The following is a 26,562-nucleotide window of genomic DNA, read 5'->3' on the forward strand; positions in this document are numbered from 1 at the left end:
ACAGAAATGTGACTCTGCAATTCCTGCAAACAGCTGTTAAAAACAAACAAAAAGGTATTTTGATGGACAAGTGAAATGACAAAATTGATTGCAGGACTCAGAGTAGGATTTTCCTGGTGTAGCAGAACCAAGTTTAATTTTCATGCAGCCACTTCAGGCTGATTCTCCCTTACAATAAACCTGGGAATTTACAGGTTCCGTGGCCTGGTGCAGCCCATTAAATACCTCTGGTTTCCTTCCCAGTGATTTCAGTGAAAATAATTCATACTTTAGGGAACCTCCTGCAAAATGCTCCCACAAATAAATTCCCACTGCTGCAATTGTTGCAGGAAAAGGAAGAGAGATCACAAACACACAGGGAGAGCTGTGTCCAGGCAAGGCTGCTCAAACCCTCTCAGGTCGCAGAGCTCAGCAATTCCCAGCAACCTCCCTGCTCCAGGAGCTCAGGCACTGCCACCAGTGGGAGGGATCCAAGAATGTGGTGGATTCCACACCATGGAGATGTTGCAAGCCCCAGAGCCTGGCACAGCAGGGCCTGGCACAGCAGGGCCGGGTGAGCAGCAGAGGTGCCCAGGGGGAGAGGGCAATGAGGCTGGGGCTGGGCCACCAGCAGAGCTGGAATGGCACTGAGGCTCCAGCACTGGCACTGAGGCTCCAGCACTGGCACTCTGGCTCCAGCACTGGCACTGAGGCTCCAGCACTGGCACTGAGGCTCCAGCACTGGCACTTTGGCTCCAGCACTGGCACTCTGGCTCCAGCACTGGCACTGAGGCTCCAGCACTGGCACTGAGGCTCCAGCACTGGCACTTTGGCTCCAGCACTGGCACTCTGGCTCCAGCACTGGCACCGAGGCTCCAGCACTGGCACTCTGGCTCCAGCACTGGCACTGAGGCTCCAGCACTGGCACTTTGGCTCCAGCACTGGCACTCTGGCTCCAGCACTGGCACTCTGGCTCCAGCACTGCCACTGAGGCTCCAGCACTGGCACTGAGGCTCCAGCACTGGCACTGAGGCTCCAGCACCGGCACTCTGGCTCCAGCACTGGCACTGAGGCTCCAGCACTGGCACTGAGGCTCCAGCACTGGCACTCTGGCTCCAGCACTGGCACTGAGGCTCCAGCACTGGCACTGAGGCTCCAGCACTGGCACTCTGGCTCCAGCACTGGCACTGAGGCTCCAGCACTGCCACTGAGGCTCCAGCACTGGCACTCTGGCTCCAGCACTGCCACTGAGGCTCCAGCACTGCCACTGAGGCTCCAGCACTGGCACTGAGGCTCCAGCACTGGCACTCTGGCTCCAGCACTGGCACTGAGGCTCCAGCACTGGCACTCTGGCTCCAGCACTGGCACTCTGGCTCCAGCACTGGCACTCTGGCTCCAGCACTGCCATCTGACTACATTAACTAACTTATGCAGAGGAAAATCGGTGCCCAAAACAATTCCATGTGCTCTGGAAATGATGAGGGAGCTCAGACATTGCATATTGTTTTCTAAAAGATAAAGAAATATCCTTCCTTCAGAGAAGACTCCACTGAAAGGCTACATATGTTGGGTTTTTGCTCTTTTACCCAATTTAAGAGTTGGTCTTTTGGAAACTGGAAATAGAAGTGAGGGGTATGTCCAAGCAAATGAATCAGCAAAGCATCATCTCCATAATCTCAGTGTTTAATACCTTCAATATGTAAGACCAAATGTTCCAAGTTCCCCACAACCCACCACCAGCCTACATTGTGAATGTTGATGCACATCATAAAAAAGGGAGGAACAATGAACAACATCTGGCAACCTTCACATTATTTACAAAATTGCATTAATACTCCACTCTGCTTAATTATTCCACAGCTGCATTAAAAATCCAAGGCCACAAGGAGAAAAATGCAATTTGTAGAAGAAAGCCCTTCTGTCTGTGCCTGTGCCATTTGTCCAATTTAGAAAAATATTTATTCATTAGGAGATGTTAGATTGCCATAGCATGTGAGGAAACATTCTGGAATATTCCTCCATTTTTACCTGTGCTATTCAGGACATCCTGGTCTCTAAAGCACTTCCACTTTTAGGGAAATCTCTGGCTGGGAAAAACAGGAGCCCCATCCACTGTCCAACAGCAACATGCTGAAACCTGGTACAGGCAAGAGTGAGACTCCACGAGAACATTAAAACCTCCACAGGTCTTCACACCTGTGCAGTAAGGGCTGGGTTTGGACACTTCACTGAACCTGCACTATTTCATTTTCCTTCAGTAATGAGTGAGCTGTAAGGAATAGTCTTTCTAAAGTCATCCACAGAGGCAGAGTTGGGAATTTTTTCTTAATGGAGTCTCCTATCTGGATAAGTCCTCTGTCTGCTCTAAGTTTTTCAAGGATAATCACATGTACCTTTGCTGTGGAGAACTATTTATACAGTATCATGTGAAGGGAGTTTATAGGAATGCTAATTATAGGCTTTGATATTGTTAGAGCCACAGCATTATTTGCTGCAAACTGCCAGGGTGCTGTGGCAGTGCCAGCTGTGCCTCACCCAGCCTGGTACCAGCACCCACTGCTGGTCCTGCCCCAGTGCCAGCTGTGCCCAGGGCTCCCAGGGCTGTCCGGGGGCAGCTCTGCTGGGCCAACTCCAGCAGCAGAGCCAGCCCAGGTTGGTTGGCAGGATCCCAACTGCCCTCCTGGGATACTGGAAGAGGGGAGGGTAAATCCTTGTGACACCCAACCCTGCAGCTTTCAGGAATGGAACACAGAGAGACGTTCCTTGGTGGGTACCCAGATGCCAGTGGGTGTGGGTGGGTGTGCACAGGGCAGCAGGAAGAGCAAGGGTTTAACAGGAGCTGGACAGGGCCAAGGGAGGAGAAAGGAAAGTAAAGCAGCTCTGCTGCAGCTGGCACAGAGCCTGGAGCCCTGACAGCCCCAAACACTGAGGAGCAGCTGCTCCTGTGAAATCTGTGGCACAAACAACTTCCTGCCACATTTTTCCTCCAGCAAAGTTCCCTTGCCCTTGTCCAGTTGAAAGCTTTGGCTTTGCTGTCCCCCCAGGCCATGCCAGCTCCTGCTCTGTGGGTGATGCCCTGTTCCCCCTGTCCTGTACTCCCCTTTGATCTGCACTGACCTCCAAGTACCAGCACGTTCCACAGTCCAGGATTGTCCCAGACTTTCCAAACATTCCCTTTTCTGAGCAGCCACTCCAGGCAGTGCTCCAGGCTATGCCTCTCTCAGGAAGGAGATGTGGCTGAGACAAGACAATGCCAACCCTTACAGGAATTTTTCCCTTCAGGCAGATTTTAACACACTGTTGACTTTTATTCTGTTTTCCTCCAGCTCTGTATGGTAACTGTGTCAATATGCAAATATGTATTACATAAGGTTGCCTCTTGGGCTGGAAAAGCAGAATATCTGAATGTAAATGTTCATTAAAAAGAACCCAGTACAATATTTTAACATACATAAAAGGGAATCAGCCTCAAACACAAAAGTTAAGGCACTACAACTTTGTGCTGAGAGCCCCATGTGGACTGCACCTCTCTCAGGCCTTTGCAATAAATATCCTCCTTCAAAAAAAGTGAAGAGAAAAACACATGAATAATACAATAATGTGTAATACACAATGCAGCAATGGCAAACCCTATAATTAGTACTTCATGATCACTGTATTTTCCTGACACAACTGCACAGAATCATTCTGGAAGGAGTTATGACTCAAACTCTCCTCCAAACTACAAAAAAATCTATACTCAAGTGATTGGACTCTTTTTCACATGAGGCTGCAGAATTCCATACCTGTGTGTCCCTTATTTCAGCTGCCCTTTCCCTTGCACAGCCACATGCCAAGGTCACCCTTACAGCCCAGGGCTCATTGGCATCACACATGCCATTATCTGCATTTCTATTCCTACTTTCCACTTTGGCCTTCCTTGGGAAGTGTTCTCTTCTCCTGGGTGTGTCTGTGGGCCTTGTGACTCACAGAGCTGTTGCCTGCAGGGAGCACTCTGTCTGTGCAGGAGCAACAAGCTGAAGGTACAGCTCTACACAACTTGAAGATCAAGTGGATCAAGACAGATCCCACATAAATGAATATCAGGAAAAAGGTCAAACAGGAGATCACCAAAGCTTCCTTTTTTGTTGTACACAATAATGTCAACATGCCCAGGATTTCCATCAGAACTGCATGTTCAGCACTGACACGCTCTTTGAACAAGAGGTTGGTCTGAGTTTGTTGGGAATAACCCTGTAAGTGAGCCCAGATCAGGAGCTGCACTTACCTCTCTGAGCTCTGCACAGTTCCCATGCCAAGAGTTCAGAATCGTTGGGAACTCAGAAAGGACAGGAAGATTTCGACTCTGACTGAAGGTACCAGCACGGGGTGGGTGCTCAGATGGAGCTGATCATCCACAGAATCCCCACTGAAAGCACAATTTAAGGTTTGCCCAAAATAATGCAGAGTGTGGTATGAAGTGGTAACTTGTGAATGGTCCTAAGCACAGACACCCCCATTGCTGGCAGCATAAAACAGGGTCCCTGAGAGCAGAGAACGGTCCCCTGAGAGCAGAGAACGGTCCCCTGAGAGCAGAGAACGGTCCCCTGAGAACTGAGAACGGTCCCTGAGAACTGAGAACGGTCCCCTGAGAGCAGAGAATGGTCCCCTGAGAGCAGAGAACAGTCCCCCGAGAGCAGAGAACGGTCTCCTGGGAGCAGAGAGCGGTCCCCTGAGAACTGAGAACGGTCCCCCGAGAGCAGAGAACGGTCCCCTGAGAGCAGAGAACGGTCCCCTGGGAGCAGAGAACGGTCCCTGAGAGCAGAGAACGGTCCCCTGAGAACTGAGAACGGTCCCCTGAGAGCAGAGAACGGTCCCCTGAGAACTGAGAACGGTCCCCTGAGAGCAGAGAACGGTCCCCTGAGAGCAGAGAACGGTCCCCTGAGAACTGAGAACGGTCCCCTGAGAACTGAGAACGGTCCCCTGAGTGCAGAGAACGGTCCCCTGAGAGCAGAGAACGGTCCCCTGAGAGCAGAGAACGGTCCCCTGGGAGCAGAGAACGGTCCCCCGAGAGCAGAGAACGGTCCCCCGAGAGCAGAGAACGGTCCCCTGAGAGCAGAGAACGGTCCCCCGAGAGCAGAGAACGGTCCCCCGAGAGCAGAGAACGGTCCCCCGAGAGCAGAGAACGGTCCCCTGGGAGCAGAGAACGGTGCCCCGAGAGCAGAGAACGGTCCCCCGAGAGCAGAGAACGGTCCCCTGAGAGCAGAGAACGGTCCCCTGAGAGCAGAGAATGGTCCCTGAGAACTGAGAACAGTCCCCCGAGAGCAGAGAACGGTCCCCTGAGAACTGAGAACGGTCCCCTGAGAACTGAGAACGGTCCCCTGAGAACTGAGAATGGTCCCCTGAGAGCAGAGAACGGTCCCCTGAGAGCAGAGAACGGTCCCCTGGGAGCAGAGAACGGTCCTCTGGGAGCAGAGAACGGTCCCCCGAGAGCAGAGAACGGTCCCCTGAGAACTGAGAACGGTCCCCTGGGAGCAGAGAACGGTCCCCCGAGAGCAGAGAACAAGCTCCAGCTTAGCTCTTTTCCCTCTCAGTCTGCCCTCAGCACTCTCTTTTGAAATGAGTCCCCAGCAAGGACCTAGTTGGGCGTTGGTTTGTTCTGAAGAAGGAAACTGTTCACAATTCCACCTGTACATTCCCTGGCCACAATTCCCTAATGCAATTTTCAGCCAAGTAAAATCACTTGAGAAGACTAAACTCAGAATGAGTTCTGTCTGATGAAGGTTTCAGTGGCTGTAGTTACCAGCATTAATAAATCTTAAATCACTTCCCAAGTTATAACACTGTACTGGGGGATAAGGAGTATGTCACCCACCAATTAAATGCAGGCATTCAATAGCACAAAGCAGCATCACACAACAATTCGTGGCATACACTGAGGAGCACAAAATCCAATTAACATTACAGGGGGAATTTAGCCGGGCAGAATTTAATTAGCAAAGACACAACTTTGCCAGGAGACTGTGGCTAACACCTGTTCTGAAGGGCAAACTCACAAGGAATGTGTAGGAACAAACATTTGGGTCATCATTTCTGTTACCTTTGCCAGACAGTCTCTCCAGTCCCACTTAGACTCTTGTTTCCTTAGACCAGAGCAGTGCTGCTTTCTCAGCCACCAGTGCTGCTGCACAAGCCTCTGACTGAGCCCCAAAACCTGATCCAACCCAAGCAACACTGTTGGAACACTGGAAGGAACATGTTCTGGGCAGTGCCCCCTGTGCCCTGGGACTGATGGAACCAGGAGCATCCCCAGTGCCATGGAGGGAACATGTTCTGGGCAGTGCCCTCTGTGCCCTGGGACTGATGGAACCAGGAGCATCCCCAGTGCCATGGAGGGAACATGTTCTGGGCAGTGCCCCCTGTGCCCTGGGACTGATGGAACCAGGAGCATCCCCAGTGCCATGGAGGGCAGGTGTTCTGGAGCTCAGGCACAGACTCATCTCCTCAGTGCCCCGTGGGGTGGCTGAAGGACACCGACAGCCCCAAACACGCAGAGCAACAGCCACATCTGCTTTTTGGTTTTTAAAGGGAAAAGTAACTTCAAGGGGGAAAGAATACACTTACTCTTAACTTTCCTTTCATCTAAGTTCAATGAATATGAAATAAAAATTCCTGGAAAAACCTCTCTCATCTAGTTCATCTCTCCTATTAAAATAAGTTCTGTGTTCCTCCCAGGTTCTCTTTGTTGATGGTTGGTGTCATAGTCCCTGACAATGAACTTTTCTGCTTTGAACTGCATGTAGCAACAACAGCAAAATAATAAACCAATCTGTCAGCAGTTCACTTTGGCTGCTCAATAGTTTAAACAGCAAATAAGTGTTTCTGTGGGAATACAAAGAAACATTTTGAGTCACTTAAATGCAGAGATCACTCTTGGCTTGATTTAGGTACAAGGCTCTGCTTTATAACTGAGCCTTTGAGAACAGGCGTTCCACTCTCCCATTGATTTTGTGACCACTGAGTTTAAAGTCAAGATTTCTGTACACAAACCATCCACCCAGTGCTTGCAACAGGCACCTGATGCTTCACAGAAACCCAAATGCCACCTGATGTTAGTTTATGTCCATATATGTAGATATATCTATGCTGCATACCTTTAGTACAGACCAATTGAAAGGATTTAACTTATATATAGTTCTTCCTATCGAGTATTTACAAATTCCTCTTATTTACCTAAGAATGTAGGGACCTATAGAATATATAAAAGAATCTGCAGTCACTGAGAAGTCACCAGTCCTCACCCTCACACCTCTTCCCCCACCCACTGATGTGCTGGCAAAAAAAGTCACAAATTCAGTTCCAAGAACAGAGTACTAATTCCAGCTGTTTCCCTTCTGTCTAGGAATAACCAGCATTAAGCTGGATCAGCTGTTACTGAGGACTGGAGAAGTCCCACCTCATTGGCATTTAGACAGCTTTGAGCAAGATGCAATGCTGAGAAGCCTCTTTAACATGGTATTTTTCACATAATACCGTTCCTTCTTCCTCCTAATAACGAATTGCCTTAATAAGCAAAGGCTTATAAATGAAATTGGGCAAAGCAGCTGTAAGAAAATTGAAAAATGTGCAGTGAATATGCTGGAACACAAGACTTTGCCTTTATTCATCACATCCTTATCAAACCCATCAGATGCAATCAGGAAGAAGCTGAATTGATTCATGGTGCTGATCAGGATCTGTTACCTGAGGCTTTACCTTGCAGACTCCACATCTGTGGCCTTTCCCCAGCAAAGGCAGTTTTATCAAATTTAGCCTCTCTCTGCAATCAGACTGAAGTGTCAGTGATTTCAAGCAAATCTGCTCCTCATTCCCCATCAGTTTTAGATTTTACTCAGTAAAAAGTACGGAACAGCATCATCTCACCCTTTCCATTCGTAGCCCTGTGGAACACGAAGCCTCCCCTGGGATCACATCTCTGTACCTTTGGTCCTGGACTGCTCTGGCATCTCCCTCCTGCAGGATTGACACTGCAGGGCAAGGGAAAACCCAGCCAAAAACCAAAGCCCCACAAACCACCCTCAGCCCATCCTGCAAAGCAGATGGAATCTGGCTGGTTGCAAGGAGGAGAAAACAACTGCAGCCCCCAAAGCAGCGTGACCTTGTTGCTCAAGTTCTGCTCAAAACTCTGACCTGAGGGTTTCTCACTGGAACATTCCACATCCTCCTGTCTCCCTGAGCTCTGCTGCTATTAATAACCTGTGCAGCAGGGCTGGGGCTTGGGGGCTTTTTAAAGTTCCTCAAAGGAGTGCCTGGTTCCCGTGACAGACATTTATTCTCAGCCTTGAGATGCTACAGTTTTATAAGACAAAAAATTCCATGTCCTTGTTAGAGATTGGTTGTGACACAAAAGCAAGACTTTTTTCCCACTGCACTCACATTCTTATGTGCTATTGCCCTCAATATTCAAAGTGTTTAGTTTTAGTCAATGCCAACTTGCTATACAGTAAAAAATCAAATGCACCAATTGAATGTTTCAGATAACTGAAAACGTTCTGAAAACTACCCTTAACGAGCCAAATTCCAACTACTTCTCTTTGTAAGAGAAAAGGGAAAAAAAAGGCATAAAGTCAAAGAAATAAGAGAAAGGGAACCAAATCAGGAATCCATGCATATGTTACATAAATGCAATCAGGTGAAGTGCATTTAATCCCCTGGATTTCAAGATACCTGCTCTATTTTTCAAATCTTGTTGCTATTGAAAATCTCTTGATTACCTGAAAAAACTGACTCCCCTTGAAAAAAAAATAATACTGGACTCCTTTTTTGATGTTATATGTGAATGCTGTTAGGATAAAACAATATTTTCTCAGTAAATGGAGCACAACTAATGTAATCTGTTAATTGTGTTGCAGCAGAGCAGACAGTACACAGGGAGGGATCTTCAGGGAGGCACAATCAGATGAGTGTTCCCAGCCACTGCCTCATGCTCTCAGCTGCTGCTTGGGGTCTGTGAGAAAGGCAGAAATAATAACTGGCACAGGGCTGGGGAACAGTCACACACAGCATTATCTGGCTACGTGTTGGCACCACTGGGGCAGCCTGGGCAGGGCTCCCTCCTGGGGGAGGCACGAGAGGCCTCGGGCACAGCACATGGCAGAGAAACAGCTCTGCAAAACCAGATTGAAACAAAGAGCTAATTAGATGTAAAGGCACAATGTTGATAGAATTATTGCTGATAACCTGGAAATGCAATCACTCCACAGTTGTACCATTCTCTATTAGCAGCTACTTCATATTTCACTTCTTGCCATGAGCATCTTTTCCCACCACTCTGCACTGCTCACAACCAAAGGGTCCCAGACTGCAACAGCTTCACCCCAGACAGGGGTTTGTCAGCCACAGAAACCTTAACAGAGTGCAAAAGGAAACCACAGCACAGCTAGATGCCACCACAGGACACAGAAGTGACCAAATCAGAATAAATGTAGACTCCAGAACCTGTTCCCAGCCTGGTGCTTCCCACCCAGCTGCTCCCCTGCCCGAGACACAGCTCTCAGAAAGGACCTGCCCTTAAGAGATGCAAGGTTTGGTCATCCTACCAACAGCAATTAGTGACCTGAATCATAGAAGAAAAGCATCTCCTACACTTTACAGCAGAACTCCTGAAATGGAAACTCTCAGCAGGCACAGTCTCCAGGCTGGTGCCAGTGTGTGCCACCCTGAGTGGGTGACACACCTGACACTTCTGACATTTCCTGTTTCTTTTCCCCATAACAATTGTCCTCACAGATCTACTGGCATTTAGTCACCAATGTTCTCTGCCAAACACCAGCACAGAGCACCCAGAGGAGTGTGCCATGCTGCCACCAGCTTGTCTTTTCATCCCTGAGCCACACAGGGGGAGCTGCAAAGGCACTGCCCAGTGCCAGGGAACAGGGCTGAGGGAGGGGCTGTGCCCAGAGCCTGCAAACCCCAAATGAAAAGAAGAAGCAATGAAGGGGGAAGTGCCCCCAGTGTCAGACACTAAGCCTTGTCCAGTGCTATGGCATTAGCTCCTCTAACCCAGATGACTGATCAGGCCAAAGATTACTTTGGAATTAAGACATTTTCTCGGAGAGAATCTAGAGATATAAATACTTATAACACATAAGAGGGTTTTTTTCCTGTGATAAAAGAAGATGAGTGAGACACACAGTCCTTCAACTCATGATTGTACCTAACCTGAACCCCTTCTCATTGAATGAACTGCCAGGATTAAAGTCTCTTAGGATTCAAATACATTTACAGAAACACAGGTGCTCATGGGCAAGCATTGAGACTCCTGATCAATTGTCCAGATTACAGAGTTGCTGCCTGGATGCAAAATCTACATTCCATAGACACAGGACATGAGGATTTGAGGAAATTTCCAGTTTCACCAGCAGAATAAACAAGGCAGAATATACAGTCATTGTTGATACTGCAAAAGGACAAAATTAACATCCTGTGAATTCTGGGGATATTCTCAGTGCAATTGGGGCTGGAGAGAGATTTAGCACTTGTACCTTCCCAGCCCCAATCTTGTGCCTCAGCCTGGACTCGTGTGCAGGGGCTGGAAGCAGGACCAGGCTCCAGAGGAGTGTCTGTCTCTGCATGTCCTCAGAGGACAGCAGTGATGACCTGATTTTAGGGGACATCCAATTCCCTTGGCAGTACAGGGAGAGCCAACAGTGTGTTCAGCCTGACCCTGAGATCAGTATCCTCAGGTGAGCAAAGCACAAACTCATCGGAGATGCTGCTCTGAGGCTGGTTTGTTGTTCCTCTCAGCATCTAGAGGAGCTCAGTGGAATCACAAAACACAGGGACATTCCCCCAATCCAAAGGAACTTGTTGCTTTTGATACTGGTCTCACACTATAGGGGAAAAAATGACAAGAAGTGTTATGCAGACACAGTCAAGCCACAGCCATGAATGAGTGTGTTCAGTTTGCCTGGGAATGTGCCATTTTTGTACCTCCCATCAGCTGAGGACACCAACAGTCTCAGGAAATGCCAGGCACAGACACATGGGGTGTGCTGCTGGCACATGCCTGAATAGCAGAATTGATACAGCAGAACTGATACCCTCAAACATCTTTCTTCTTCAAAATACATCAAGAATAGAACATTGAGGCTCCCCAAGCCAACAGCAGATCCCTCCAGCTGAACTCTGTTACCTCAATTGCCATTAGGCCACAGCCCACACTGAGGCTTTTCCCCACCCAGCTCAGCCTCCCACCCCCAGCAGGGCCTTATTGTGCTCTCAGATACAGAACCTGCTTCAGCAACTAATTGTGCACATGGGCAAGTGTTGTTGCAGCCCTGTCCTTTCCTATTACAGAATCTACAAAACTGGACAGTGATTTCTCTCCCACTATCACGAGTCTTAAAACCCCCCCCCAAAAACAGAGAGAGAGAGAGAGAGAAAAGGAAGAATACATGAAAAAGGTGTTAATGTCCAAGTGCACACAACTTTCAGTATGTCCAGAAAATCACTCAGAACAAATCTGGTCTGAATACACATGTAGCAATAACTTTCAACCTGATTTGAAAGAGTGTTCTTCCTCAGCAGTAAATTAGGCAGCATTTCCTCATCAGTGCCACCCTGCACCTGCCACATTACAAAGCATGTCCACAAAAGAGATTTGAATTAAAAAGCCTTCCATAGCACAGAAAAATATGAATTCTGGCAACCCACAGTGACTCAGACTTTTTCCCACATACCAGCATTACTATAAAGCCAAGCAGCACAGCCACTCAACCCCTGGTTTAGAAACTGGAGCACACTGAAATAATTCAGGATTTTTCTGCAGCATTTTAGACAGAGCTTTTTCAATTCCAGTTTTGCTGGCAAAGACTTGCACTTGATTATTCCCTATGCAATTATTTCTGTCAGAGCTTTCTCTGAATGAGGTTTGCCTCCCACTTGGGCCAGTCAGTGCCTGTTTTATGCTGTGTTTGTGTCCTGTCCCTCCCTGTACAGAGCCTGATGCCCAGGCACGGCAGGAGGGCACAGATTCCAGAGCAGCTGCCAGTCCCCAGCACATCTCAAACTACATGCACCACTTCTCATAAATGTAGAGCAAAAGAAAGGAAAGCTTTTGTACCAACACTAAGATTTTTATGAGTAAAACTTGTTCTTTTCATGGTTCTATAAAGATGGCACCTTTCATTATCTTAATAAATTAACAAGAAAAGAAATCTCCGTTGCAATCACGTTACATAAACATCTCACCAACAGAGATATATCATTAGATTATATCTGAAGCTCCCATATGTCACTGGAATTCCTGCTGAAGCCACCTTGCAATGCAATCTTTATGCCAGATTTCTGGGGATTACCCAGTGCCCAGTTTTCTCTGCCATTCTGTTCTAACTTTAACACTCTCAGCACTCTCTGCCATGGTTTGTGCCACGCCTTGGGCCAGGCACCAGCAGATGCCCAGCACAGCAAGGGCTGCCTTTGGCTGCGTGTTAGAGCATGAGAAATGCTTTGCACTGGTGGTGCCCATTGTTCTAAAAGTGCTGAGCTGAGTAACACTTGATTTTACCCACGTGGGGCTTTGTCCTTGTCACTCTGAGCACGATCTGCTTTGAGAACATGTTAATAATGTGGAACTCTGTTCAGATCTGCCTTTCCCTCCACAGCAGAGACCTGCTGAGATCACCCACAGCACAGAGAACTCCTGGAGCTGAGGAGCAGCACAGAGGACAGCACATGAAACGATGGTGTTTGCAGACAGACAATGGGCACAGACCCCCCGTTCCACAGTGCCCGGGTGGGCACATCCCTGGCACACCCACAGCTGAGGAAACTCAACTGTTCTGCCTTGCTGAAGGCTGAAATGGTTTCTTGGAAAACCTTAGGTTAGGAAAGATGACTCCCAGACTGGAAACTAAGGATAATGAGATACCACATGGCACGAAGAATCTCAAACTGGATTTCTGTTTCATTCCTCATCTTCTCTAGAGACAGAAACCCTTCCTGCAGTCTGTGGGCTTTAAATGAAGCAGCAGGACAGTCCCTCCCTGCTGAGTCAGCTCTGCAAAGAAAAGTGGAACCACATCCCCACCATCCCTCCTTCACTCTGCTTTCCTGGGGGATATTGGCAGCAGCTTGAATGAATACCCACAAGAATAATGCTTAATAAGCAGGAAAATCAGAGGAAACTGAAAAGAATGAAGGAAGGAACAAATAAATAATAATTTAAAAAAAAAATTAAAAAGAAGATGAACCCCCCTAATTTCCAGAGCCAAACGTTGGAAGCAAAAATGAGTCACCAGAAATACATCAGTTCCTAAAGAGCACCACAGAGCATTGCCCAGTCGATGGACACCCAGAGCCAGGACCAGGGACGAGTGGCATTGCTCAGAGCCCAGCAGTGCCACTGGCAGTCCCAGGGGACACCTCAAACATCAGCCTTCCAGCAAGTCCACATTCCCTGGCCTGTAACATCACATGATGAGCTTTTCCTTCCATTGTGACAAGCAACACAAAGAAAGAGAACACACCGAGACCACGCCTGCAGGGAGCAATTTCCCTCCCAGAATGAAACCCAGAAACCCCCCAACCTCCAGCCTTTTTTAAACTGTTTTCATAGCACAGAAATCACATGCACAACATATTAGAAGGAGGACAACTCATTTCCTGGGCTATTCCAGAGAAAAATCCAAGACAAATTTGCAATGCAAGGGCAGGTTTGATTGGGGAACCTTCAGAGCAAGGAGAACAATCCCCTACTGACAACTCCAACACAGGAACTCAGAGAACAATAAGAGGTCCAGCATGGCCCATGAGGAGCAGGGAGGTGGAGGGCACTGCCCATGGTGGGGCAGGGAAGACACTGGCACTGTGTGACCCCTTGACTTGGCAGCACAGAGCACAGAAGGCAGTGAGGAGACAGCCAGAAACCCCTTCCTGGGGAGACACCCAGAAACCCCTTCCTGTGCCAGGCACATGTTACTGTGCCACTCACCAGGGCACAGAGGGAAGCACTTGTGCATGCACTGACTCAGGCAAAGGGGCACAGAAAACAAGACAGCAAAAGACAAGGACAATTCAAAACCCAAGGAGCCCAACCTGCTGCCATGGCCAGAAGGTTCCCCCATCTGCTGTGGGCTGCCATCCCTCTGGGAAAACAAGAAACAGTTCCTGGTTTGCACCTGCCAGGACATTTCACATGTCTGGAGCTACCACAGGTCACATGGAATGCAGGCAATCAGCATGTCTGGAAATGACACAGGATCACAGGACTGGAGAACTTGCTTTTCAGTGGATGGAGAGCTCCTGCTCAGCTGGTGCTTGGCTCCCACCCTGCCACTGGGGGCTCCAGCACCAGGTTGTTGGGCTGTGAGCTCACAGGAATGTGGATTTCGTGGAGCTTTGAAAAAATCCAGACACTTTGAGAAGAGGTGGAATTTTACAGACACGTGCAAGATTTGCTCCCACTGCTCAGAGGCCTGTGCTAATCCCACCCTTCTTTTATATATGAAAATAAAACAGTGGGCAAGTCAGTCTTGCCCCTCTTTGGAGCACTGAACATCAATAACCAAGAACAGATTCCCCAAAATCTCAGATCCTTAAGCTGGTACTGTAGAAATACTTTAATGAAAGAGGTGGAAGAATTAAGACTGACCATGTAAAAAGAATGAGAATTAAAACTGAATTCAACAAAGCAAATTTCAGACCATGGCAAAAAAGCCATGAGGTTTAGTGGAGAGGACACTCAGAAACTCCACAATCTACAGTAGGATCCCAAAGAGCATCATCTGTGTGTGAAGAGTTTACAACAAAAGTTGACAGAGGAAAATTCCTCCTTCTTGCACTGCTGGCTGTGCTGCTGCCACAGGGCTCTCCTCTTTTCACAACCTGCCCCATGACCCTTCTTCCTCCCCAAATATTGCAAAAGAAAACTTGTCTTTTTAATCCAGGTGGAAAAAACCCTCAACTTCTATATATTTTAGATATAAATTACCTTACCTTCTTATATTTCACTCTAAAAACTCACATCATCAACATCAACCACAGATAATGTGAACTGTGGGTTACTGTTTAGGAAGACAAGAGCCTTTCTTCATGTTCAGAAAAGGGAATATTGTGTGAGGCATCAACCCCAATCTTCTCTTTAAAAGACCCTCGAAGTTACAGAACTTTTTTTCCCTCCTTTACTATCATCAATTTGCAGAGGAGTCAGAGAGAGCACACAGAGAGGTAAAAAATGGATGTGGAATGAATAACCCTGTCCCCCAGATAAAATATTCACCCACCAGCAAGATTTATGGAAGCACAATCGTACTTTCTGATCACACCCACCCCAAGGTCTTTCTGCACTGGTTTGAGCAACTGAAAATGCAGCAAACTGAGCTGCAGACTCCCAGCAAACAACACCCAGTAATGTCCTCATTGAAAACCATTACAAATAAAGAGAACTTACATGATGCTTAAATGTGTTTAAGTAAATTGGTGCATTTATTCTGAAAACCAGAATGAGACATCATAAAACATAATAAAAACGTTTTGAAAAGTTAGCATTTATATTTGCATTTCTTGCCTCAGTTGAAATGCTGCACTGCCAAACGTGGCTGTGTTGGTGGATTCAGAGCTGCCAGTGAGGAAGGGGCTGGTGCTGAGTACCTGGGGCACTGGGGCCACTCAGGAGAGTCCTCAGCCACATGGGATGGATTCCCAGAGCACCAAACCTGCCCTGCCCAGGTGGAAGCTGGAGCTGGCTGAGCCCACAGCTCTGCCACCCCAGAGCAGCCAGTGAGACACTGCCAGGCTCCCTGGGGACACTCAGGGGGTCACCTGGCCCCTCCGTGCCCTGGGGACAGCAGGAGCTTTGGGGTCCAGCCCTGGGGGCTGATGGCACGTTCCCATCCTCATACCAGAACCTGGAATATGATCCACTCATTAAAGGCTCTGGGAACCACCACCCAGCACCACCAACCAACAGCTCTGAGCTCAGAACAGGATCCACACCCTCAGGGTGCACCTTCCAGTGGCAACCAGGATGTCTCTGGGGGAGAACATCTCATCTCACACAGACTTCTTTAAATGGTGACAGCTTTGAGTTAAGCTTTATTTGATGAGATTTTACTGAGATAAGGACTCTGCATCTCTTTCAGCCACACTGACCAGGACACTCACTGGCATCAGCTGCTCCAGCACAGGCAAAATCCAAACTTTGAAGTTTGCACACCAAGGCAGTGTCACTGACGCCCTGGCAGCCCACCCTGCTGCTGACAGCTGCAATGCAGTGGACACACACCAAGCCAACCCAGGGGCTGAAAATAGTCCAGGTTAAAGCCCAGAGCTGCACAGCAGCTCATCTGCCCTTCTTGGAGTCTGTAGGAACAGATGTACACTATCTGCTAATTATCTTCCTCTCTGCAACTGATTCCGACATTTTGCTCAGATATTTTTACAGCACACTTTGATATTTTTATCATGATTGGAAGAACAATTTAGATAAGGAAAGATCTAACTAAAAGGCTTGCCTAGTCATCATTCTCATAATTATTTAGGGCTTACATTCATCCTTCCTTTGGAAGCAGTTTGTAATCTATTCTGAACAGCTCACTGGGGATGATGGTGCTTGAGCTGAGAGCTGAGCTTACTCCTTCGAAGGTCACACACCCACAGAATAGCCAATATTCATAAGCAAATCAGGAAATGTGGAGATACATTTGTATCCACAGAGTGCCAGGCCCTTAGTACAAGGTATTACCTCCTTTATAACAGCCTGAGTTCATTTTTGGCTGGTCAAATGGCCTCATGTGTTGACTCAGGAACATGTGGAACCAACAATGCCACATTTTCAGTCCCAGCTACAGCTTCCCTGGTGAGCTTTGTTCTACCTTCTGGCTGAAACACTTGCCACACATCCAAATCCCTGAAGGAAAAAAGGATTTAGAAAAGAAACCAAATGCAAAACCAAACCCACACAGAACAAACAGCTGCTCCAGGCTGTGTAAATCACTGTTTAAGGAAGACAGGCTTGTTCCAAACCACAGTATTTTTCCAGAAGGAGCAAGTGGTACCACAGAAAGCCTCTCCTGCTGTATAACCTGGCACCCCTCTCCTCTCCAGGGCACCATGCTCACACCACAGCATCCAGTCACAGAAATGCTTTCCCCTGTCGAGCCCCACACTCAGAGGAGCTGCCCAAGGAGCTGCTCCAGCAGCACAGACAAGAGCAGGAGCCTTCAAAGAACCTCATCCTCCACCTGCACACCTCAGACCCAGGGCCCAAGGGCTGCACTCCTCATGGGGCAGGGACAGGAGAGCTGCTTAGGGGACAGCTCTGCTCTCTGGGTGGTCTCTCACAGGCACAGCAATACAAGAAAGCAATTGGAAAAATGGGCTAAGTAACTCTTGGTGTTTTTAACTGCCTACTTTTCTGCATCATCTGAATTCCTATTCTATCTGTAAACCAGTGAGCTTATCCATGCAAGACTGAGCAAAAGCAAGACCCTGGTTGATCCTGCCTGACCACTAACACCACACTAGACAGGAGTGGTTTTCCCTAAAGTCACATTGCCACTTGGAGGCTACTGAATGAGCACTGGCTCAAAGAGAAGAGCCCCAGCCATAAAGGCAGCCCGTCTGTCGTGCTCCCTGAAGGCAAAGCTCAGGTTTTAATCTGCCTAGAGAGCTCCCTGGAAAAGCAGACCATTTGAAGACATAAAGTAGGAAAATGTGTTAAGATGTCTGTTCTTATATGGCCACTAAAAGTATAAAAATCTTCCTGAAATGGTAACTACAGCACTTTTTACAAGTTGATGTTTTGCAAAGTTACAGCCATACCATTTAACAGGCATTTTTACCTCATTTATCAAATATCTTTTATTAAATTCCTTACAATCCAAACCAAGTTGGCATCCAGTCACAGAACAGTGTCCCTGAGCACAGTTTCAAGGCCAAGTAAGAGCTGGTACATATGTAAATATGTGCAAATAAGAGCTCACTGTTCAATTACAAAGAGACTTATCTTCAAAAAAACGTGACTCAAGGTCTGTTCATGCATCACTCAGCAGCACAAATCCACAGCAATGGCACAGTACAAATGATACTTGCACCACTTCCAAGATCCCCATCCAAAATCAAGATTTTGTTTTTTAAAGCATGGTATTTTTTAATATATCATTTTTTTATGTAAAAATAGAAACCTCAGCTGACAGGCATTTCGATCCCACAGTCATCTTCTGGCAGCAGATTCAAAACATTTCCCATGTTTGGCTGTGCTCAGAATCCCTTTATACTCATGAAACACACACATAGAACAGTGAAAGACATCAGTTTATTTTATTAAGAAAGCTGACATATTTAGCAAACATCTTGCAATTTGACAATGAAAGAGTTTCTCACACCTGTACAATCAATTCCACAGTAGCGTCAGCAGCACATGAGAGTCATTAAGGGCGGAAGGGAGGGAGAGGGAGAAAGGGGAAAAAAGGAAAAGGAGGGGAAAGGAAAGGAAGGGGAGGGGAAAGGAAAGGAAAAGGGGAGGGGAAAGGAAAGGAAAAGGGGAGGGGAAAGGAAAGGAAAAGGGGAGGGGAAAGGAAAGAAGGGGAGGGGAAAGGAAAGAAGGGGAGGGGAGGGGAAAGGGAGGGGAGGGGAAAGGAAGGGGAGGGGAAAGGAAAGGAAGGGGAGGGGAAAGGAAAGAAGGGGAGGGGAAAGGAAAGAAGGGGAGGGGAGGGGAAAGGAAGGGGAGGGGAAAGGAAAAGAAGGGGAGGGGAGGGGAAAGAAGGGGAGGAACTCAAGTTGGTTTTGCAGGAGAAAAGCATCGTGCATTTACCTGCAGGACTGTGGCTCTTTCAGGACCTGCAGGAAATCCTTGCTGGGACTGAAAGGAGAAGACCCCTCCTGTCAGCCCACGTGGGCAGGGCCACAGCCCTGCTGCAGCAGCACAGGCCACTCACAGCAGGGCCACACAACACCTGCATCTCAGCTGCTCCTCTGCACACTCCTGTGGAGAATGGAAAGGTCCTTGCCACGGCCACCATCCCCAGGACAACAACTCTGGCACAGCAGAGTCACCAGTGTTACTGTTTGTATCAATCATCTTTCCTCTGCAAAGAAAAGAAGACAGAGGGAGCACAGACAAAGAGAAAAGGAAAAATCTACTGTTGTGTTCTTTGCCCCTTTACAGAATCTCCCCTCAAACAGTGACAGATTGTGTTTCAGAACAGGTTACAAAGGTCTGGGTGCAAATAAAAGCCCCAAGGGAACAGAAGTGTAATTCTCAAGCAGAAATGTCACTCACCAGTGTTTCAGAGTCACTCAGGTGTGTGTGGCACAGTTTGGTACTGAGTCCTCCTGGCTGAAACTGTTGAAGGGATTGTCCAGGCTCAGGCAACAGAAACAAACTCCTCTGTCCTTGCAGAGTCTCCTGATTTCACAGAGGAGCTTCCATAGGAGGATTGAGGTGCCTGCTCTGCTCCTGTGGAACTGGTTCCCACAGTGCCCACACAGGTGTTTGCCTGGGCCAAAGCTGTGTCTGCTGGAACAAATACTCTCCAGTGAGTGTTGATTGGCAATCAACTGTTTTAGAAAACCAGCGAGAACTGCTGATTGTACTGAAATTAGGAAATTGTTGTGTGAGGTTATGCAGAGCCCACCAAATAGCTGAATAATCAGCTCTGACCCATCAGTGCCACGCCTGGACTCACACAGGACCTGACTTCACCCATGCAGGTGTCACCACCACTGTGCCAGGTGTCACCACCACTGTCCCAGGTGTCACCTCAGGGCTGCCCCAGGGCACAGCAGCAGCACAGCCAGTGCCAGAGTGGTGGTTCCCAGGCACAGAGTTGGCTCTGGCTGCCAGCAGGGCCCTGTTTGCCCTGTCACACTGCCCTGTTTGACCACTGCCTGGGCTCAGGTGCCAGTGGAACTGTGGCTGCACCAACACAGGCAGCAGGAGTGAGCCCAGCTCGTGTGACAGCAAATGCCAGCACTGCACTGCTCTGCAGCTGCAAACAGCACACACCACAGGTGCCAAAGCTGTTGCTGAAACACAGGCAGCTCCAACACATTTCTGTGTTACCTACACAGGAAAGACAACTTGTGTGTTGTACAGTCTTTTAAATGTGCATAACAGGAAACATGTCACTGAGCCAAACACCATAATGAAAATTCAGAGATCATTATCCAGGGGAAAAGAACCCTTATTTTGAGACTTTTTAAACCCTAATAAATGACAGAGAATGAAAAGTGATACAGAGACACTTCAACCTATATGGTGGGAACAGCACCTGTGTAACTCAAGGAGGAGATATGGAACAGATCACACCACCCAAGATCATACATGGAAGGAAAATCAGATGGCTTAAATCCAACTCAAAGATGCCTTTCTCAAGCTACAGGACTACTTGCACAATATACTAATTTATTCAGAGTATTCTCCTAATATTGTCATTCTGTTCTAAGACTCATAACTTTTTTACAGCAGAGATTGCATTAGATTCTATTTCAGATTAGTACCAGCAAATAATTTGTTCTGAAGTAGATGCAGCAGGTCAGGACAGCCTAAACCAGACAGGCAATGTGGCCCCTTTCCCCACTGCAATTCCACTTCCTCACCCTCAGGAGGCTCAGGCACTGGAACATTCTCAGGCACTGGAACACTCTCAGGCACCGGGACACGCTCGGGCACCGGGACACGCTCGGGCACTAAACAAACAGTCTCGGGCACTAAACAAACAGTCTCGGGCACTAAACAAACAGTCTCGGGCACTGGGACATGCTGCCTGCAGGGGTTTCACACTCTCCACAGTTGGAGCTTTCCTAGCCCAGACTGGACAAAGCCCTGAGTAAGTTGGTCTGACCCAGAGCTGCCATTTCTGAGCAGATCACACTGGAGACCTCCTGAGGCCTCTCCCACCCTGATCATTATTGAAACACACCATGAAATAGAAGCACATATTCATCCACTTAGTGACTTCTCTTTTGCCACATAAATAAAAAGCAACATTGAAAGCAACAGACTTCAATTATCATATAGGAAAAAAAGGAAGCAAAAAACCCCCAACTCTGTTATAAATGCAACATCAACAATAAAGACTATAGTATTTATGCTTTCTCTCAGCCACTTAGACATCCATTCCTTTAGAAATATTCATCCACAAAACACATTTTTGGGGCTACCCATTTGTGTTTCATTTTTACTCAAAAAAATGCACATCAGGAGAAAGATTATGTAAAAGTGACAATTTTTCATACATAAAACAACTCTTGAATTTCCATCCAAATGATTTCAGTGTGTCAAATACATATTGAATACTCTGAGTGGCATTTGCCTCAGAAACATTTCTAACATGACAATAGTTTTGTACAGACTTGCCTACTCATGCAATGTCTTAGCAAATTTACAGTAACACTTTCTCACATCAGTTAAGATGGTGTTAGACTGATACAAGAATTAGTTAAGGGATAATTCCCCTGGCACTGCCAAAAGCTGGATAATACTAAGGCTGAAATCTCAGGCCACAGATATGTGACCATATCACAGATGTCTCTTCCAGTAGCACTTTTTTCCTTAAAGAATTTACAAGGTCTTTGAAAAGAATACCAGAGCTACAGAAAAACACTTGTCTAAAGTATGGGATGTTATAACAGAGATTGTTAAAAAAAGTGAAAATTTACCTTGTAAAATTCATACCTCCTCAAAACAGAACTGTAAGTGCCAACCATGAGCCTTCCACACTGCCACATAATTTCTTGGATATAAGAGTCTCTGAGTCTTTGTTAGAAATATATTCCTTTTTTTTTTTTGAAAGACATCTTTCTGTAGCATCAGACATGCCTTCCTGGACATACCTTTTTTCCCCAAACCTTAGTAAATGAATTTGGTACTTTCTGAATATGGACTCTGAACTGGGCCCTCTTTGTTTCCAATAATTCCTTGATAAGAGGCAGGGTTATCCATGATAAGGACAAATGCACTCTAGTTCAGACTGGATATAAAAGGCAAAATGCATAAGCAGCTTTAAAACCATTTGTGTTTTATTTCTGTATCTTTGTGATTCTATATATGCTCCATATTCAGCTGAGAATGGCAAAAAGGGGGGAAAAGCACTTCAGTCTATATTGGCAGTTCAGCCCAGGGCTGATGAGCAGAGTTAGATACTCCTAAACAGCATTCCCTTCTGAACTCAACTCCAGCTGCCCCCAGGCATGAGGAGCCCGTGGCAGAGCTCCTGTGCCATGCTCTCCTCTGCACCCAGCACATGCCCAGTCTGTGCTGAGAGCTCAGGGTGTGCTGTGCAGAGGCACAGAATGCCAAGGGCACTGCTCCTTCCTGCCCACCTGCAGGCTGCTAAGGTACCCTGACTGGCACTGGGTTCCCAGTGTGAGAGCCACCCAAATCCCAGCTTGGGGTGGGCTGTGTTACCAGAACCTTCCAAACACTGCTCACGTGTCCACAGCCCTCCCTGATGGTGTGCACTGGTGCTCAGTCCCAATTTCCTGCCTCTCTTCACACTACCCAGAGAGTCACCCATCACTGGGATTATTTTAGCTCTCACTGAATCATCCTATCCACACACTGAAGAGGAGTCAAGGATTTCCTGTTCACTGCCACTGTGCATTCTGCCACTGAAATTATTCCTCTTCTCAACAGACTGGAGATGAAATGATGGGGACAAATAAAGAACACAGCACCTGTCCCAAGGAGGCCACACTGAGAGCTGATCCTGCCAGAATGGACAGTGTGGCACAGAATTCCTCACTGGTCACTGAAAACCTACATCCCTTCCCACCCCAGGGCTGTCAGAGAACCCCAGTCAGAACAGCCAAACACAGATATGAACAAGGGGGGAAAAGGGGTGCTTTGGGCAGAGCAGACTCTACTGAGAGAGGAGTATCCTCCCTGCAAGGGCCACAGTGCAAAGCACACTCAGCTGCAGAGAGAAAGGGCACAGGATACAGGCCAGGCTTGAGAAAAAGAAAGGGGGGGGGAATGAATTACTTTAAAGGTTCTAACCATCAGTGTCCCAAAAGTCACGTGCTTACCTTTCCACTTCCCCTGGAAGTGCTGGAAGTGCCATGTTTCCATGGCATCCCTGCTGCCCAACACCCCAGCCCTGGGGACTGGCCCAGTTTCCTGCCTGGCATCAAGTAATTCCCGTCCAACCCAGAGAGCCCAGCCTGGGCAGCTCCTGGCACTGTCCCAGTGGTGCTGTGGCCCCAGTCCAGCTTTGATCCATGGCCACAGCTCCATCTGCAAAGCTCTCAGGGCTACAGCAAAAGGCTTCTTTGGTTTCTTTGCAGCTCCTTCACTGCACTTGTGAAGTCCCCCTGAGCACACAGAGAGGACTTGGGTGTCTCCTGCTGAGGAGCTTTGCCATGATGTGAGTGAGAGTGTTTGGTGTGGGCTGCACTGCCCTGGGAGCGGGGACACTGCCCTGAGAGCACTGCCCTGGGAGCGGGGACACTGCCCTGGGAGCACTGCCCTGGGAGTACTGCCCTGGGAGCACTGCCCTGGGAGCACTGCCCTGGGAGCGGGGACACTGCCCTGGGAGTGGGGACACTGCCCTGGGAGTGGGGACACTGCCCTGGGAGCGGGGACACTGCCCTGGGAGCACTGCCCTGGGAGCGGGGACACTGCCCTGGGAGCGGGGACACTGCCCTGGGAGCACTGCCCTGGGAGTGGGGACACTGCCCTGGGAGCACTGCCCTGGGAGTACTGCCCTGGGAGCGGGGACACTGCCCTGGGAGTGGGGACACTGCCCTGGGAGCGGGGACACTGCCCTGGGAGCGGGGACACTGCCCTGGGAGTACTGCCCTGGGAGTGGGGACACTGCCCTGGGAGCGGGGACACTGCCCTGGGAGCGGGGACGCTGCCCTGGGAGCGGGGACACTGCCCTGGGAGTACTGCCCTGGGAGTACTGCCCTGGGAGCAGGGATGCTGCCCTGGGAGCAGGGATGCTGCACTGGGAGCAGGGATGCTGCACTGGGAGCGGGGACACTGCCCTGGGAGTACTGCCCTGGGAGCGGGGACACTGCCCTGGGAGCGGGGACGCTGCATTGGGAGCGGGGACGCTGCATTGGGAGCGGGGACACTGCCCTGGGAGCGGGGACACTGCCCTGGGAGCGGGGACACTGCCCTGGGAGCGGGGACACTGCCCTGGGAGCGGGGACACTGCCCTGGGAGTACTGCCCTGGGAGCGGGGACGCCGCCCTGGGAGCCGGGACGCTGCCCTGGGAGCCGGGACGCTGCCCTGGGAGCCGGGACGCTGCCCTGGGAGCGGGGACACTGCATTGGGAGTGGGGACGCTGCCCTGGGAGCGGGGACACCGCCCTGGGAGCGGGGACACTGCCCTGGGAGTACTGCCCTGGGAGCAGGGACACTGCCCTGGGAGCGGGGACACTGCCCTGGGAGCGGGGATGCTGCATTGGGAGTGGGGACACTGCCCTGGGAGCGGGGACACTGCCCTGGGAGCGGGGATGCTGCATTGGGAGCAGGGACACAGCCCTGGGAGGGGGGACACTGCCCTGCCTCTGTCCTGGCTCCTCCAGACACCCTCACTGAAAGGCAGGCTCTCAGAGAGCTTGTGGGGCCCTTTTGCCATGAAACAGAGAAACATTCCAATGATTTCTGCTCCAAACAGCCCAGGCTTACACAGAACTGAGCCCTTCTGAGCAGAGCTGCTCCTCCTTCATGAGCCAAGCCCCCTTCCCTTCCCAGGGTGCTGCTCTGAGTGCCCTGCCCTTGGCAGCACCCCTGGGCACATCCCCTGTGCCAAGGCTCCCACTGCAGGGCTTCAGTGCCCCTTTCCAATGCCACACCTTTCACACACTGGGGAAGGGGTTTCTGAGAAACTGCTTCTAAGGAGAAACTCAGCATGTTCTTGTGTGTTCCACAGCAACAAAAAACATGGGCAACATAAACAGGCACACTGCCACAAGGCAGCAAATCCTGAATTCCACCTCATTATAACACAAATACAGCCAGGCCAAACACATTGGGAAAAAGATTACAAGGAATTGAAGTAAGTTTATGCCTTTTTGTTACACCACCTAATTGAAATGGAAAAAGGTCTAAACATACCAGATGAATCTTGAATGATTGCATTAAAAATATTCAAAATAATCACAATCATCTCTGTTGTTCTGGAGGATGTGCAACACAATATTTATTTGTTTATAGGAATATAACTGTTCTTCCAACTCCCTTGTATTTCTGTTTTGCCTTTGAGCTCCCACTAGTCTTATGGTTGATTAGCTGAGACATTCCTTCCAACAGTTACAATTCCTGAGAGGCAGGAAACAGCAGAGAAATCAAATTATTCTAGAGCATCATCACAAACTGAGCACTGCAAAGTGTGGTGGCAGAGGTAGGGAGCAGAAATGAGAGGTATTTACTGAGTCGAGTCAATATTCCACCAAAAAGAAAAAAGCTCTCTGTTGCCTGCAAGCTGGGAAACTAAAAAATGAATACATGGGAAAATTGATTTCCCTCTGGTATTCTAAACCTGCTATGCAGTGTGTTGGGAAAGAACAAAAGGAAGGAAGAGACAGAATAGCTCAGATCAGCCACCCTTAGCAATGCTGGCCCACAGGTTTGGAAGCATCACAGCAGAACTGGATGTTCAACAAGCTTCTGCCTTTAAAGCAAAACCAGACCTGAGACTGTAACTGGCCACACACGAAACCCAGGATTTCAGTTCTCAAAACTGCTTCTCTTGGAACTAATGGGGAGTAATCCTGTCTTACACTTTCAGCATCTGATCTCACTGAGACCACCCTGCACTGAAGGAGGGAAAATGCTGTCTCTTGTATCTCAACAGGTGAAACCACCTCCTCTATGACATGTTTTAGGTTTTATAGCCAGGCCTTTTCATCCAGAATTCGTAATCTGCAAATTAATCTGGATTCATGATCACCCAGAATAACACAAGCTTGGTACTGGCCTCAAATGGCAGTGGAATGACAAGTGGAACCAAAAAGCAGCCCAGGGGTGTAAGAAGGCACTGAACTCTGGCAAAGAAGGAAAAGGAAAAGGAGATGGGGAGGAAAGGAGGGAGGAAGCAGAGGAAGAATGGAGGCCATGGAGACATGAACAGGTATGGAGATGGGATCAAACCTATCCTGACTTCACTCAAATGACCTGGCTAGACAGTAACTCTGCTTTCTAAGCAAAGCACATCTAACCTGGGCTTCACTGAAACATCTGGTACAGGACTATCTGAGAACAGACAATCAGCAAAGATACATCAAAGGTGTGCAGGAAACTGTACTGCATGGAAAGAAGAGATCATGCTCAGTACTGAGAACGACTGCAAGCAAAGCTCTTCCTTCTTGGCATTACTATTCTTTAGTATTTGTGTGTTAATGAAATTTCTAATGAAACAAAATCTGAGGGACTTTTAGGAAATGCCAAGTCCTGTTTTCTCAGCATTAACAAAAAAATTCTACCAAAAGCTAGAACCCACTGCTGGAAAACGAGTGAGGAAAGGAAAGACCTTCCTGTGCTGTTCCAGGAAAGAGTATGATCTGTGAAAGTCCTGCAGCTGGGAAGGAAGGCAGCAGTGGCTCTTGGAAGAAGGGCAGGATTAATGCCAGTAGCTTTATTATAATCAGCCT

The 26,562-nt window shown here is 48.4% G+C and overlaps 1 protein-coding gene across 3 annotated transcripts in view; it reads right to left on the reverse strand.

Moving 5' to 3' along the window:
- Window positions 1-26,562, reverse strand: part of GABRB2 (gamma-aminobutyric acid type A receptor subunit beta2) — a 118,229-nt gene that overhangs the window by 26,628 nt on the left and 65,039 nt on the right. The window lies entirely within an intron of this gene.

The sequence above is a fragment of the Pithys albifrons genome, chromosome 15 (genome assembly GCF_047495875.1).
Source record: "Pithys albifrons albifrons isolate INPA30051 chromosome 15, PitAlb_v1, whole genome shotgun sequence".
NCBI classification, from domain to species: domain Eukaryota; kingdom Metazoa; phylum Chordata; class Aves; order Passeriformes; family Thamnophilidae; genus Pithys; species Pithys albifrons.